At 44.0% G+C, this 12,672-nt stretch overlaps 21 non-coding genes across 21 annotated transcripts; 10 read left to right on the top strand and 11 right to left on the bottom strand.

Annotated features, from left to right (window-relative positions):
- Positions 1-209: 209 nt before the first annotated feature.
- Positions 210-282, bottom strand: trnak-uuu (transfer RNA lysine (anticodon UUU)). Its single transcript has one exon. It is a non-coding gene; the product is annotated as a tRNA-Lys (tRNA).
- A 165-nt stretch (positions 283-447) lies between these two features.
- trnaw-cca (transfer RNA tryptophan (anticodon CCA)) lies at positions 448-519 on the top strand. The gene has a single exon. It is a non-coding gene; the product is annotated as a tRNA-Trp (tRNA).
- Positions 520-1,411: 892 nt separating this feature from the next.
- On the bottom strand, positions 1,412-1,484 carry trnak-uuu (transfer RNA lysine (anticodon UUU)). Its single transcript has one exon. It is a non-coding gene; the product is annotated as a tRNA-Lys (tRNA).
- A 165-nt stretch (positions 1,485-1,649) lies between these two features.
- Positions 1,650-1,721, top strand: trnaw-cca (transfer RNA tryptophan (anticodon CCA)). The gene has a single exon. It is a non-coding gene; the product is annotated as a tRNA-Trp (tRNA).
- An 891-nt stretch (positions 1,722-2,612) lies between these two features.
- trnak-uuu (transfer RNA lysine (anticodon UUU)) lies at positions 2,613-2,685 on the bottom strand. The gene has a single exon. It is a non-coding gene; the product is annotated as a tRNA-Lys (tRNA).
- Positions 2,686-2,850: 165 nt separating this feature from the next.
- trnaw-cca (transfer RNA tryptophan (anticodon CCA)) lies at positions 2,851-2,922 on the top strand. The gene has a single exon. It is a non-coding gene; the product is annotated as a tRNA-Trp (tRNA).
- Positions 2,923-3,811: 889 nt separating this feature from the next.
- On the bottom strand, positions 3,812-3,884 carry trnak-uuu (transfer RNA lysine (anticodon UUU)). The gene has a single exon. It is a non-coding gene; the product is annotated as a tRNA-Lys (tRNA).
- Positions 3,885-4,049: 165 nt separating this feature from the next.
- On the top strand, positions 4,050-4,121 carry trnaw-cca (transfer RNA tryptophan (anticodon CCA)). Its single transcript has one exon. It is a non-coding gene; the product is annotated as a tRNA-Trp (tRNA).
- Positions 4,122-5,012: 891 nt separating this feature from the next.
- On the bottom strand, positions 5,013-5,085 carry trnak-uuu (transfer RNA lysine (anticodon UUU)). Its single transcript has one exon. It is a non-coding gene; the product is annotated as a tRNA-Lys (tRNA).
- A 164-nt stretch (positions 5,086-5,249) lies between these two features.
- Positions 5,250-5,321, top strand: trnaw-cca (transfer RNA tryptophan (anticodon CCA)). Its single transcript has one exon. It is a non-coding gene; the product is annotated as a tRNA-Trp (tRNA).
- An 890-nt stretch (positions 5,322-6,211) lies between these two features.
- On the bottom strand, positions 6,212-6,284 carry trnak-uuu (transfer RNA lysine (anticodon UUU)). Its single transcript has one exon. It is a non-coding gene; the product is annotated as a tRNA-Lys (tRNA).
- A 1,127-nt stretch (positions 6,285-7,411) lies between these two features.
- trnak-uuu (transfer RNA lysine (anticodon UUU)) lies at positions 7,412-7,484 on the bottom strand. Its single transcript has one exon. It is a non-coding gene; the product is annotated as a tRNA-Lys (tRNA).
- A 165-nt stretch (positions 7,485-7,649) lies between these two features.
- Positions 7,650-7,721, top strand: trnaw-cca (transfer RNA tryptophan (anticodon CCA)). Its single transcript has one exon. It is a non-coding gene; the product is annotated as a tRNA-Trp (tRNA).
- Positions 7,722-8,612: 891 nt separating this feature from the next.
- trnak-uuu (transfer RNA lysine (anticodon UUU)) lies at positions 8,613-8,685 on the bottom strand. Its single transcript has one exon. It is a non-coding gene; the product is annotated as a tRNA-Lys (tRNA).
- A 165-nt stretch (positions 8,686-8,850) lies between these two features.
- trnaw-cca (transfer RNA tryptophan (anticodon CCA)) lies at positions 8,851-8,922 on the top strand. The gene has a single exon. It is a non-coding gene; the product is annotated as a tRNA-Trp (tRNA).
- Positions 8,923-9,814: 892 nt separating this feature from the next.
- Positions 9,815-9,887, bottom strand: trnak-uuu (transfer RNA lysine (anticodon UUU)). The gene has a single exon. It is a non-coding gene; the product is annotated as a tRNA-Lys (tRNA).
- A 164-nt stretch (positions 9,888-10,051) lies between these two features.
- trnaw-cca (transfer RNA tryptophan (anticodon CCA)) lies at positions 10,052-10,123 on the top strand. The gene has a single exon. It is a non-coding gene; the product is annotated as a tRNA-Trp (tRNA).
- An 890-nt stretch (positions 10,124-11,013) lies between these two features.
- Positions 11,014-11,086, bottom strand: trnak-uuu (transfer RNA lysine (anticodon UUU)). Its single transcript has one exon. It is a non-coding gene; the product is annotated as a tRNA-Lys (tRNA).
- A 165-nt stretch (positions 11,087-11,251) lies between these two features.
- Positions 11,252-11,323, top strand: trnaw-cca (transfer RNA tryptophan (anticodon CCA)). Its single transcript has one exon. It is a non-coding gene; the product is annotated as a tRNA-Trp (tRNA).
- An 891-nt stretch (positions 11,324-12,214) lies between these two features.
- Positions 12,215-12,287, bottom strand: trnak-uuu (transfer RNA lysine (anticodon UUU)). Its single transcript has one exon. It is a non-coding gene; the product is annotated as a tRNA-Lys (tRNA).
- Positions 12,288-12,451: 164 nt separating this feature from the next.
- Positions 12,452-12,523, top strand: trnaw-cca (transfer RNA tryptophan (anticodon CCA)). Its single transcript has one exon. It is a non-coding gene; the product is annotated as a tRNA-Trp (tRNA).
- The last annotated feature ends 149 nt before the right edge of the window (positions 12,524-12,672 follow it).

Below are 12,672 nucleotides of genomic sequence, written 5' to 3'. Positions count from 1 at the left end.
GATTATTAAGACAATCGACAACCTGAGGATTCATTTTAACATGGTTTGACATGTTTCGACAAACTCTATCGGTACTATGAGGATGTCTTCAGACTAAGCTGTTTCGGCTCTAAAGGTGCTTTGTCCACAGGTCGGACATGTCATGGAAAGTCAAGGAAAATGCAAGTTCAGAAAGACAGCGAAGTGAAGAAATGTGAACATTAAAGCATCGCCCGAACAGGGACTTGAACCCTGGACCCTCAGATTAAAAGTCTGATGCTCTACCGACTGAGCTATCCGGGCTCTGCTTTTGCTTATTTTCATACACCTATCCTGCCGGGCAGAGGCACGTGCTGACGAGGAGGCATTTTCAGATGGTACAGTTCCCCAGAGAACCAGGTCTTCATTCCAAATGATACAGTCAACGAAATCTGAACTAGGCATACCCTCTAAAAAAACACTGTACAAGACCTCGTGGCGCAAAGGTAGCGCGTCTGACTCCAGATCAGAAGGTTGCGTGTTCAAATCACGTCGTGGTCAGTGATTTTATGTGTGCAGTCTCTGACTTCTTTCCACAGCGAAGTCAATGAATCAGCACAAGAACCGATGTGGCTTTACAGAAACCACTGAAGCAATGCTGCTTCAGATGACAATTGTCTCTCACAGAAGCATGGCACACTGCAAATTCCTAAATCAGATGATGCTGTGTGATTGACAGACTTAAATCAGTCTTCAAACAGTGAGTTGAACTCCTTTTGGCTTGGAGGCAGTATTTCGGCATATGGATGAGAAGCGTGCCCTCTTACTCAGGCACAGAAGCTCGGATATGCATATACTTGGTAGATGTGGATATAAAACACTCTAAAGTTACCAAAACTGTGAAAATCCTGTCTGTGAGTATAACAGAACAGATAGGGCAGGCGAAAACCTGAGGAAAATCAATCCAGGAAGTGGGATTTTTTTTGATGTGGGTAGTTTTCAATTGAATGCCTATTGAGTGTCTAATGGGTTCGGACCCAGATTGCAGTTCCTATGGCTTCCACTAGATGTTAACAGTCTTTTGACATTGTTTCAGGCCTCTTTTCTGAAAAATTAAGAAGAACGAGACCTTTCTGTCAGTGCTTAGGAGGTATGCAGTGCTGGTTTGCGAGCGTGACCGAGTGCGCACCCTTCGTTGTTTTTCCTTTCTATTGAATACGCTATTGTCCGGTTGAAATATTATCGATTATTAAGACAATCGACAACCTGAGGATTCATTTTAACATGGTTTGACATGTTTCGACAAACTCTATCGGTACTATGAGGATGTCTTCAGACTAAGCTGTTTCGGCTCTAAAGGTGCTTTGTCCACAGGTCGGACATGTCATGGAAAGTCAAGGAAAATGCAAGTTCAGAAAGACAGCGAAGTGAAGAAATGTGAACATTAAAGCATCGCCCGAACAGGGACTTGAACCCTGGACCCTCAGATTAAAAGTCTGATGCTCTACCGACTGAGCTATCCGGGCTCTGCTTTTGCTTATTTTCATACACCTATCCTGCCGGGCAGAGGCACGTGCTGACGAGGAGGCATTTTCAGATGGTACAGTTCCCCAGAGAACCAGGTCTTCATTCCAAATGATACAGTCAACGAAATCTGAACTAGGCATACCCTCTAAAAAAACACTGTACAAGACCTCGTGGCGCAAAGGTAGCGCGTCTGACTCCAGATCAGAAGGTTGCGTGTTCAAATCACGTCGTGGTCAGTGATTTTATGTGTGCAGTCTCTGACTTCTTTCCACAGCGAAGTCAATGAATCAGCACAAGAACCGATGTGGCTTTACAGAAACCACTGAAGCAATGCTGCTTCAGATGACAATTGTCTCTCACAGAAGCATGGCACACTGCAAATTCCTAAATCAGATGATGCTGTGTGATTGACAGACTTAAATCAGTCTTCAAACAGGGAGTTGAACTCCTTTTGGCTTGGAGGCAGTATTTCGGCATATGGATGAGAAGCGTGCCCTCTTACTCAGGCACAGAAGCTCGGATATGCATATACTTGGTAGATGTGGATATAAAACACTCTAAAGTTACCAAAACTGTGAAAATCCTGTCTGTGAGTATAACAGAACAGATAGGGCAGGCGAAAACCTGAGGAAAATCAATCCAGGAAGTGGGATTTTTTTGATGTGGGTAGTTTTCAATTGAATGCCTATTGAGTGTCTAATGGGTTCGGACCCAGATTGCAGTTCCTATGGCTTCCACTAGATGTTAACAGTCTTTTGACATTGTTTCAGGCCTCTTTTCTGAAAAATTAAGAAGAACGAGACCTTTCTGTCAGTGCTTAGGAGGTATGCAGTGCTGGTTTGCGAGCGTGACCGAGTGCGCACCCTTCGTTGTTTTTCCTTTCTATTGAATACGCTATTGTCCGGTTGAAATATTATCGATTATTAAGACAATCGACAACCTGAGGATTCATTTTAACATGGTTTGACATGTTTCGACAAACTCTATCGGTACTATGAGGATGTCTTCAGACTAAGCTGTTTCGGCTCTAAAGGTGCTTTGTCCACAGGTCGGACATGTCATGGAAAGTCAAGGAAAATGCAAGTTCAGAAAGACAGCGAAGTGAAGAAATGTGAACATTAAAGCATCGCCCGAACAGGGACTTGAACCCTGGACCCTCAGATTAAAAGTCTGATGCTCTACCGACTGAGCTATCCGGGCTCTGCTTTTGCTTATTTTCATACACCTATCCTGCCGGGCAGAGGCACGTGCTGACGAGGAGGCATTTTCAGATGGTACAGTTCCCCAGAGAACCAGGTCTTCATTCCAAATGATACAGTCAACGAAATCTGAACTAGGCATACCCTCTAAAAAAACACTGTACAAGACCTCGTGGCGCAAAGGTAGCGCGTCTGACTCCAGATCAGAAGGTTGCGTGTTCAAATCACGTCGTGGTCAGTGATTTTATGTGCAGTCTCTGACTTCTTTCCACAGCGAAGTCAATGAATCAGCACAAGAACCGATGTGGCTTTACAGAAACCACTGAAGCAATGCTGCTTCAGATGACAATTGTCTCTCACAGAAGCATGGCACACTGCAAATTCCTAAATCAGATGATGCTGTGTGATTGACAGACTTAAATCAGTCTTCAAACAGGGAGTTGAACTCCTTTTGGCTTGGAGGCAGTATTTCGGCATATGGATGAGAAGCGTGCCCTCTTACTCAGGCACAGAAGCTCGGATATGCATATACTTGGTAGATGTGGATATAAAACACTCTAAAGTTACCAAAACTGTGAAAATCCTGTCTGTGAGTATAACAGAACAGATAGGGCAGGCGAAAACCTGAGGAAAATCAATCCAGGAAGTGGGATTTTTTTGATGTGGGTAGTTTTCAATTGAATGCCTATTGAGTGTCTAATGGGTTCGGACCCAGATTGCAGTTCCTATGGCTTCCACTAGATGTTAACAGTCTTTTGACATTGTTTCAGGCCTCTTTTCTGAAAAATTAAGAAGAACGAGACCTTTCTGTCAGTGCTTAGGAGGTATGCAGTGCTGGTTTGCGAGCGTGACCGAGTGCGCACCCTTCGTTGTTTTTCCTTTCTATTGAATACGCTATTGTCCGGTTGAAATATTATCGATTATTAAGACAATCGACAACCTGAGGATTCATTTTAACATGGTTTGACATGTTTCGACAAACTCTATCGGTACTATGAGGATGTCTTCAGACTAAGCTGTTTCGGCTCTAAAGGTGCTTTGTCCACAGGTCGGACATGTCATGGAAAGTCAAGGAAAATGCAAGTTCAGAAAGACAGCGAAGTGAAGAAATGTGAACATTAAAGCATCGCCCGAACAGGGACTTGAACCCTGGACCCTCAGATTAAAAGTCTGATGCTCTACCGACTGAGCTATCCGGGCTCTGCTTTTGCTTATTTTCATACACCTATCCTGCCGGGCAGAGGCACGTGCTGACGAGGAGGCATTTTCAGATGGTACAGTTCCCCAGAGAACCAGGTCTTCATTCCAAATGATACAGTCAACGAAATCTGAACTAGGCATACCCTCTAAAAAAACACTGTACAAGACCTCGTGGCGCAAAGGTAGCGCGTCTGACTCCAGATCAGAAGGTTGCGTGTTCAAATCACGTCGTGGTCAGTGATTTTATGTGTGCAGTCTCTGACTTCTTTCCACAGCGAAGTCAATGAATCAGCACAAGAACCGATGTGGCTTTACAGAAACCACTGAAGCAATGCTGCTTCAGATGACAATTGTCTCTCACAGAAGCATGGCACACTGCAAATTCCTAAATCAGATGATGCTGTGTGATTGACAGACTTAAATCAGTCTTCAAACAGTGAGTTGAACTCCTTTTGGCTTGGAGGCAGTATTTCGGCATATGGATGAGAAGCGTGCCCTCTTACTCAGGCACAGAAGCTCGGATATGCATATACTTGGTAGATGTGGATATAAAACACTCTAAAGTTACCAAAACTGTGAAAATCCTGTCTGTGAGTATAACAGAACAGATAGGGCAGGCGAAAACCTGAGGAAAATCAATCCAGGAAGTGGGATTTTTTTGATGTGGGTAGTTTTCAATTGAATGCCTATTGAGTGTCTAATGGGTTCGGACCCAGATTGCAGTTCCTATGGCTTCCACTAGATGTTAACAGTCTTTTGACATTGTTTCAGGCCTCTTTTCTGAAAAATTAAGAAGAACGAGACCTTTCTGTCAGTGCTTAGGAGGTATGCAGTGCTGGTTTGCGAGCGTGACCGAGTGCGCACCCTTCGTTGTTTTTCCTTTCTATTGAATACGCTATTGTCCGGTTGAAATATTATCGATTATTAAGACAATCGACAACCTGAGGATTCATTTTAACATGGTTTGACATGTTTCGACAAACTCTATCGGTACTATGAGGATGTCTTCAGACTAAGCTGTTTCGGCTCTAAAGGTGCTTTGTCCACAGGTCGGACATGTCATGGAAAGTCAAGGAAAATGCAAGTTCAGAAAGACAGCGAAGTGAAGAAATGTGAACATTAAAGCATCGCCCGAACAGGGACTTGAACCCTGGACCCTCAGATTAAAAGTCTGATGCTCTACCGACTGAGCTATCCGGGCTCTGCTTTTGCTTATTTTCATACACCTATCCTGCCGGGCAGAGGCACGTGCTGACGAGGAGGCATTTTCAGATGGTACAGTTCCCCAGAGAACCAGGTCTTCATTCCAAATGATACAGTCAACAAAATCTGAACTAGGCATACCCTCTAAAAAACACTGTACAAGACCTCGTGGCGCAAAGGTAGCGCGTCTGACTCCAGATCAGAAGGTTGCGTGTTCAAATCACGTCGTGGTCAGTGCTTTTATGTGTGCAGTCTCTGACTTCTTTCCACAGCGAAGTCAATGAATCAGCACAAGAACCGATGTGGCTTTACAGAAACCACTGAAGCAATGCTGCTTCAGATGACAATTGTCTCTCACAGAAGCATGGCACACTGCAAATTCCTAAATCAGATGATGCTGTGTGATTGACAGACTTAAATCAGTCTTCAAACAGGAGTTGAACTCCTTTTGGCTTGGAGGCAGTATTTCGGCATATGGATGAGAAGCGTGCCCTCTTACTCAGGCACAGAAGCTCGGATATGCATATACTTGGTAGATGTGGATATAAAACACTCTAAAGTTACCAAAACTGTGAAAATCCTGTCTGTGAGTATAACAGAACAGATAGGGCAGGCGAAAACCTGAGGAAAATCAATCCAGGAAGTGGGATTTTTTTGATGTGGGTAGTTTTCAATTGAATGCCTATTGAGTGTCTAATGGGTTCGGACCCAGATTGCAGTTCCTATGGCTTCCACTAGATGTTAACAGTCTTTTGACATTGTTTCAGGCCTCTTTTCTGAAAAATTAAGAAGAACGAGACCTTTCTGTCAGTGCTTAGGAGGTATGCAGTGCTGGTTTGCGAGCGTGACCGAGTGCGCACCCTTCGTTGTTTTTCCTTTCTATTGAATACGCTATTGTCCGGTTGAAATATTATCGATTATTAAGACAATCGACAACCTGAGGATTCATTTTAACATGGTTTGACATGTTTCGACAAACTCTATCGGTACTATGAGGATGTCTTCAGACTAAGCTGTTTCGGCTCTAAAGGTGCTTTGTCCACAGGTCGGACATGTCATGGAAAGTCAAGGAAAATGCAAGTTCAGAAAGACAGCGAAGTGAAGAAATGTGAACATTAAAGCATCGCCCGAACAGGGACTTGAACCCTGGACCCTCAGATTAAAAGTCTGATGCTCTACCGACTGAGCTATCCGGGCTCTGCTTTTGCTTATTTTCATACACCTATCCTGCCGGGCAGAGGCACGTGCTGACGAGGAGGCATTTTCAGATGGTACAGTTCCCCAGAGAACCAGGTCTTCATTCCAAATGATACAGTCAACGAAATCTGAACTAGGCATACCCTCTAAAAACAATTGTACAAGACCTCGTGGCTCAAAGGTAGCGCGTCTGACTCCAGATCAGAAGGTTGCGTGTTCAAATCACTTCGTGGTCAGTGCTTTTATGTGTGCAGTCTCTGACTTCTTTCCACAGCGAAGTCAATGAATCAGCACAAGAACCGATGTGGCTTTACAGAAACCACTGAAGCAATGCTGCTTCAGATGACAATTGTCTCTCACAGAAGCATGGCACACTGCAAATTCCTAAATCAGATGATGCTGTGTGATTGACAGACTTAAATCAGTCTTCAAACAGGGAGTTGAACTCCTTTTGGCTTGGAGGCAGTATTTCGGCATATGGATGAGAAGCGTGCCCTCTTACTCAGGCACAGAAGCTCGGATATGCATATACTTGGTAGATGTGGATATAAAACACTCTAAAGTTACCAAAACTGTGAAAATCCTGTCTGTGAGTATAACAGAACAGATAGGGCAGGCGAAAACCTGAGGAAAATCAATCCAGGAAGTGGGATTTTTTTGATGTGGGTAGTTTTCAATTGAATGCCTATTGAGTGTCTAATGGGTTCGGACCCAGATTGCAGTTCCTATGGCTTCCACTAGATGTTAACAGTCTTTTGACATTGTTTCAGGCCTCTTTTCTGAAAAATTAAGAAGAACGAGACCTTTCTGTCAGTGCTTAGGAGGTATGCAGTGCTGGTTTGCGAGCGTGACCGAGTGCGCACCCTTCGTTGTTTTTCCTTTCTATTGAATACGCTATTGTCCGGTTGAAATATTATCGATTATTAAGACAATCGACAACCTGAGGATTCATTTTAACATGGTTTGACATGTTTCGACAAACTCTATCGGTACTATGAGGATGTCTTCAGACTAAGCTGTTTCGGCTCTAAAGGTGCTTTGTCCACAGGTCGGACATGTCATGGAAAGTCAAGGAAAATGCAAGTTCAGAAAGACAGCGAAGTGAAGAAATGTGAACATTAAAGCATCGCCCGAACAGGGACTTGAACCCTGGACCCTCAGATTAAAAGTCTGATGCTCTACCGACTGAGCTATCCGGGCTCTGCTTTTGCTTATTTTCATACACCTATCCTGCCGGGCAGAGGCACGTGCTGACGAGGAGGCATTTTCAGATGGTACAGTTCCCCAGAGAACCAGGTCTTCATTCCAAATGATACAGTCAACGAAATCTGAACTAGGCATACCCTCTAAAAAAACACTGTACAAGACCTCGTGGCGCAAAGGTAGCGCGTCTGACTCCAGATCAGAAGGTTGCGTGTTCAAATCACGTCGTGGTCAGTGATTTTATGTGTGCAGTCTCTGACTTCTTTCCACAGCGAAGTCAATGAATCAGCACAAGAACCGATGTGGCTTTACAGAAACCACTGAAGCAATGCTGCTTCAGATGACAATTGTCTCTCACAGAAGCATGGCACACTGCAAATTCCTAAATCAGATGATGCTGTGTGATTGACAGACTTAAATCAGTCTTCAAACAGTGAGTTGAACTCCTTTTGGCTTGGAGGCAGTATTTCGGCATATGGATGAGAAGCGTGCCCTCTTACTCAGGCACAGAAGCTCGGATATGCATATACTTGGTAGATGTGGATATAAAACACTCTAAAGTTACCAAAACTGTGAAAATCCTGTCTGTGAGTATAACAGAACAGATAGGGCAGGCGAAAACCTGAGGAAAATCAATCCAGGAAGTGGGATTTTTTTGATGTGGGTAGTTTTCAATTGAATGCCTATTGAGTGTCTAATGGGTTCGGACCCAGATTGCAGTTCCTATGGCTTCCACTAGATGTTAACAGTCTTTTGACATTGTTTCAGGCCTCTTTTCTGAAAAATTAAGAAGAACGAGACCTTTCTGTCAGTGCTTAGGAGGTATGCAGTGCTGGTTTGCGAGCGTGACCGAGTGCGCACCCTTCGTTGTTTTTCCTTTCTATTGAATACGCTATTGTCCGGTTGAAATATTATCGATTATTAAGACAATCGACAACCTGAGGATTCATTTTAACATGGTTTGACATGTTTCGACAAACTCTATCGGTACTATGAGGATGTCTTCAGACTAAGCTGTTTCGGCTCTAAAGGTGCTTTGTCCACAGGTCGGACATGTCATGGAAAGTCAAGGAAAATGCAAGTTCAGAAAGACAGCGAAGTGAAGAAATGTGAACATTAAAGCATCGCCCGAACAGGGACTTGAACCCTGGACCCTCAGATTAAAAGTCTGATGCTCTACCGACTGAGCTATCCGGGCTCTGCTTTTGCTTATTTTCATACACCTATCCTGCCGGGCAGAGGCACGTGCTGACGAGGAGGCATTTTCAGATGGTACAGTTCCCCAGAGAACCAGGTCTTCATTCCAAATGATACAGTCAACGAAATCTGAACTAGGCATACCCTCTAAAAAAACACTGTACAAGACCTCGTGGCGCAAAGGTAGCGCGTCTGACTCCAGATCAGAAGGTTGCGTGTTCAAATCACGTCGTGGTCAGTGATTTTATGTGTGCAGTCTCTGACTTCTTTCCACAGCGAAGTCAATGAATCAGCACAAGAACCGATGTGGCTTTACAGAAACCACTGAAGCAATGCTGCTTCAGATGACAATTGTCTCTCACAGAAGCATGGCACACTGCAAATTCCTAAATCAGATGATGCTGTGTGATTGACAGACTTAAATCAGTCTTCAAACAGTGAGTTGAACTCCTTTTGGCTTGGAGGCAGTATTTCGGCATATGGATGAGAAGCGTGCCCTCTTACTCAGGCACAGAAGCTCGGATATGCATATACTTGGTAGATGTGGATATAAAACACTCTAAAGTTACCAAAACTGTGAAAATCCTGTCTGTGAGTATAACAGAACAGATAGGGCAGGCGAAAACCTGAGGAAAATCAATCCAGGAAGTGGGATTTTTTTTGATGTGGGTAGTTTTCAATTGAATGCCTATTGAGTGTCTAATGGGTTCGGACCCAGATTGCAGTTCCTATGGCTTCCACTAGATGTTAACAGTCTTTTGACATTGTTTCAGGCCTCTTTTCTGAAAAATTAAGAAGAACGAGACCTTTCTGTCAGTGCTTAGGAGGTATGCAGTGCTGGTTTGCGAGCGTGACCGAGTGCGCACCCTTCGTTGTTTTTCCTTTCTATTGAATACGCTATTGTCCGGTTGAAATATTATCGATTATTAAGACAATCGACAACCTGAGGATTCATTTTAACATGGTTTGACATGTTTCGACAAACTCTATCGGTACTATGAGGATGTCTTCAGACTAAGCTGTTTCGGCTCTAAAGGTGCTTTGTCCACAGGTCGGACATGTCATGGAAAGTCAAGGAAAATGCAAGTTCAGAAAGACAGCGAAGTGAAGAAATGTGAACATTAAAGCATCGCCCGAACAGGGACTTGAACCCTGGACCCTCAGATTAAAAGTCTGATGCTCTACCGACTGAGCTATCCGGGCTCTGCTTTTGCTTATTTTCATACACCTATCCTGCCGGGCAGAGGCACGTGCTGACGAGGAGGCATTTTCAGATGGTACAGTTCCCCAGAGAACCAGGTCTTCATTCCAAATGATACAGTCAACGAAATCTGAACTAGGCATACCCTCTAAAAAACACTGTACAAGACCTCGTGGCGCAAAGGTAGCGCGTCTGACTCCAGATCAGAAGGTTGCGTGTTCAAATCACGTCGTGGTCAGTGATTTTATGTGTGCAGTCTCTGACTTCTTTCCACAGCGAAGTCAATGAATCAGCACAAGAACCGATGTGGCTTTACAGAAACCACTGAAGCAATGCTGCTTCAGATGACAATTGTCTCTCACAGAAGCATGGCACACTGCAAATTCCTAAATCAGATGATGCTGTGTGATTGACAGACTTAAATCAGTCTTCAAACAGTGAGTTGAACTCCTTTTGGCTTGGAGGCAGTATTTCGGCATATGGATGAGAAGCGTGCCCTCTTACTCAGGCACAGAAGCTCGGATATGCATATACTTGGTAGATGTGGATATAAAACACTCTAAAGTTACCAAAACTGTGAAAATCCTGTCTGTGAGTATAACAGAACAGATAGGGCAGGCGAAAACCTGAGGAAAATCAATCCAGGAAGTGGGATTTTTTGATGTGGGTAGTTTTCAATTGAATGCCTATTGAGTGTCTAATGGGTTCGGACCCAGATTGCAGTTCCTATGGCTTCCACTAGATGTTAACAGTCTTTTGACATTGTTTCAGGCCTCTTTTCTGAAAAATTAAGAAGAACGAGACCTTTCTGTCAGTGCTTAGGAGGTATGCAGTGCTGGTTTGCGAGCGTGACCGAGTGCGCACCCTTCGTTGTTTTTCCTTTCTATTGAATACGCTATTGTCCGGTTGAAATATTATCGATTATTAAGACAATCGACAACCTGAGGATTCATTTTAACATGGTTTGACATGTTTCGACAAACTCTATCGGTACTATGAGGATGTCTTCAGACTAAGCTGTTTCGGCTCTAAAGGTGCTTTGTCCACAGGTCGGACATGTCATGGAAAGTCAAGGAAAATGCAAGTTCAGAAAGACAGCGAAGTGAAGAAATGTGAACATTAAAGCATCGCCCGAACAGGGACTTGAACCCTGGACCCTCAGATTAAAAGTCTGATGCTCTACCGACTGAGCTATCCGGGCTCTGCTTTTGCTTATTTTCATACACCTATCCTGCCGGGCAGAGGCACGTGCTGACGAGGAGGCATTTTCAGATGGTACAGTTCCCCAGAGAACCAGGTCTTCATTCCAAATGATACAGTCAACGAAATCTGAACTAGGCATACCCTCTAAAAAAACACTGTACAAGACCTCGTGGCGCAAAGGTAGCGCGTCTGACTCCAGATCAGAAGGTTGCGTGTTCAAATCACGTCGTGGTCAGTGATTTTATGTGTGCAGTCTCTGACTTCTTTCCACAGCGAAGTCAATGAATCAGCACAAGAACCGATGTGGCTTTACAGAAACCACTGAAGCAATGCTGCTTCAGATGACAATTGTCTCTCACAGAAGCATGGCACACTGCAAATTCCTAAATCAGATGATGCTGTGTGATTGACAGACTTAAATCAGTCTTCAAACAGTGAGTTGAACTCCTTTTGGCTTGGAGGCAGTATTTCGGCATATGGATGAGAAGCGTGCCCTCTTACTCAGGCACAGAAGCTCGGATATGCATATACTTGGTAGATGTGGATATAAAACACTCTAAAGTTACCAAAACTGTGAAAATCCTGTCTGTGAGTATAACAGAACAGATAGGGCAGGCGAAAACCTGAGGAAAATCAATCCAGGAAGTGGGATTTTTTTTGATGTGGGTAGTTTTCAATTGAATGCCTATTGAGTGTCTAATGGGTTCGGACCCAGATTGCAGTTCCTATGGCTTCCACTAGATGTTAACAGTCTTTTGACATTGTTTCAGGCCTCTTTTCTGAAAAATTAAGAAGAACGAGACCTTTCTGTCAGTGCTTAGGAGGTATGCAGTGCTGGTTTGCGAGCGTGACCGAGTGCGCACCCTTCGTTGTTTTTCCTTTCTATTGAATACGCTATTGTCCGGTTGAAATATTATCGATTATTAAGACAATCGACAACCTGAGGATTCATTTAACATGGTTTGACATGTTTCGACAAACTCTATCGGTACTATGAGGATGTCTTCAGACTAAGCTGTTTCGGCTCTAAAGGTGCTTTGTCCACAGGTCGGACATGTCATGGAAAGTCAAGGAAAATGCAAGTTCAGAAAGACAGCGAAGTGAAGAAATGTGAACATTAAAGCATCGCCCGAACAGGGACTTGAACCCTGGACCCTCAGATTAAAAGTCTGATGCTCTACCGACTGAGCTATCCGGGCTCTGCTTTTGCTTATTTTCATACACCTATCCTGCCGGGCAGAGGCACGTGCTGACGAGGAGGCATTTTCAGATGGTACAGTTCCCCAGAGAACCAGGTCTTCATTCCAAATGATACAGTCAACGAAATCTGAACTAGGCATACCCTCTAAAAAACACTGTACAAGACCTCGTGGCGCAAAGGTAGCGCGTCTGACTCCAGATCAGAAGGTTGCGTGTTCAAATCACGTCGTGGTCAGTGATTTTATGTGTGCAGTCTCTGACTTCTTTCCACAGCGAAGTCAATGAATCAGCACAAGAACCGATGTGGCTTTACAGAAACCACTGAAGCAATGCTGCTTCAGATGACAATTGTCTCTCACAGAAGCATGGCACACTGCAAATTCC

The sequence above is a fragment of the Oncorhynchus masou genome, chromosome 18 (genome assembly GCF_036934945.1).
Source record: "Oncorhynchus masou masou isolate Uvic2021 chromosome 18, UVic_Omas_1.1, whole genome shotgun sequence".
Lineage (NCBI taxonomy): Eukaryota > Metazoa > Chordata > Actinopteri > Salmoniformes > Salmonidae > Oncorhynchus > Oncorhynchus masou.
This window is presented reverse-complemented; position numbering and strand designations above follow the sequence as displayed.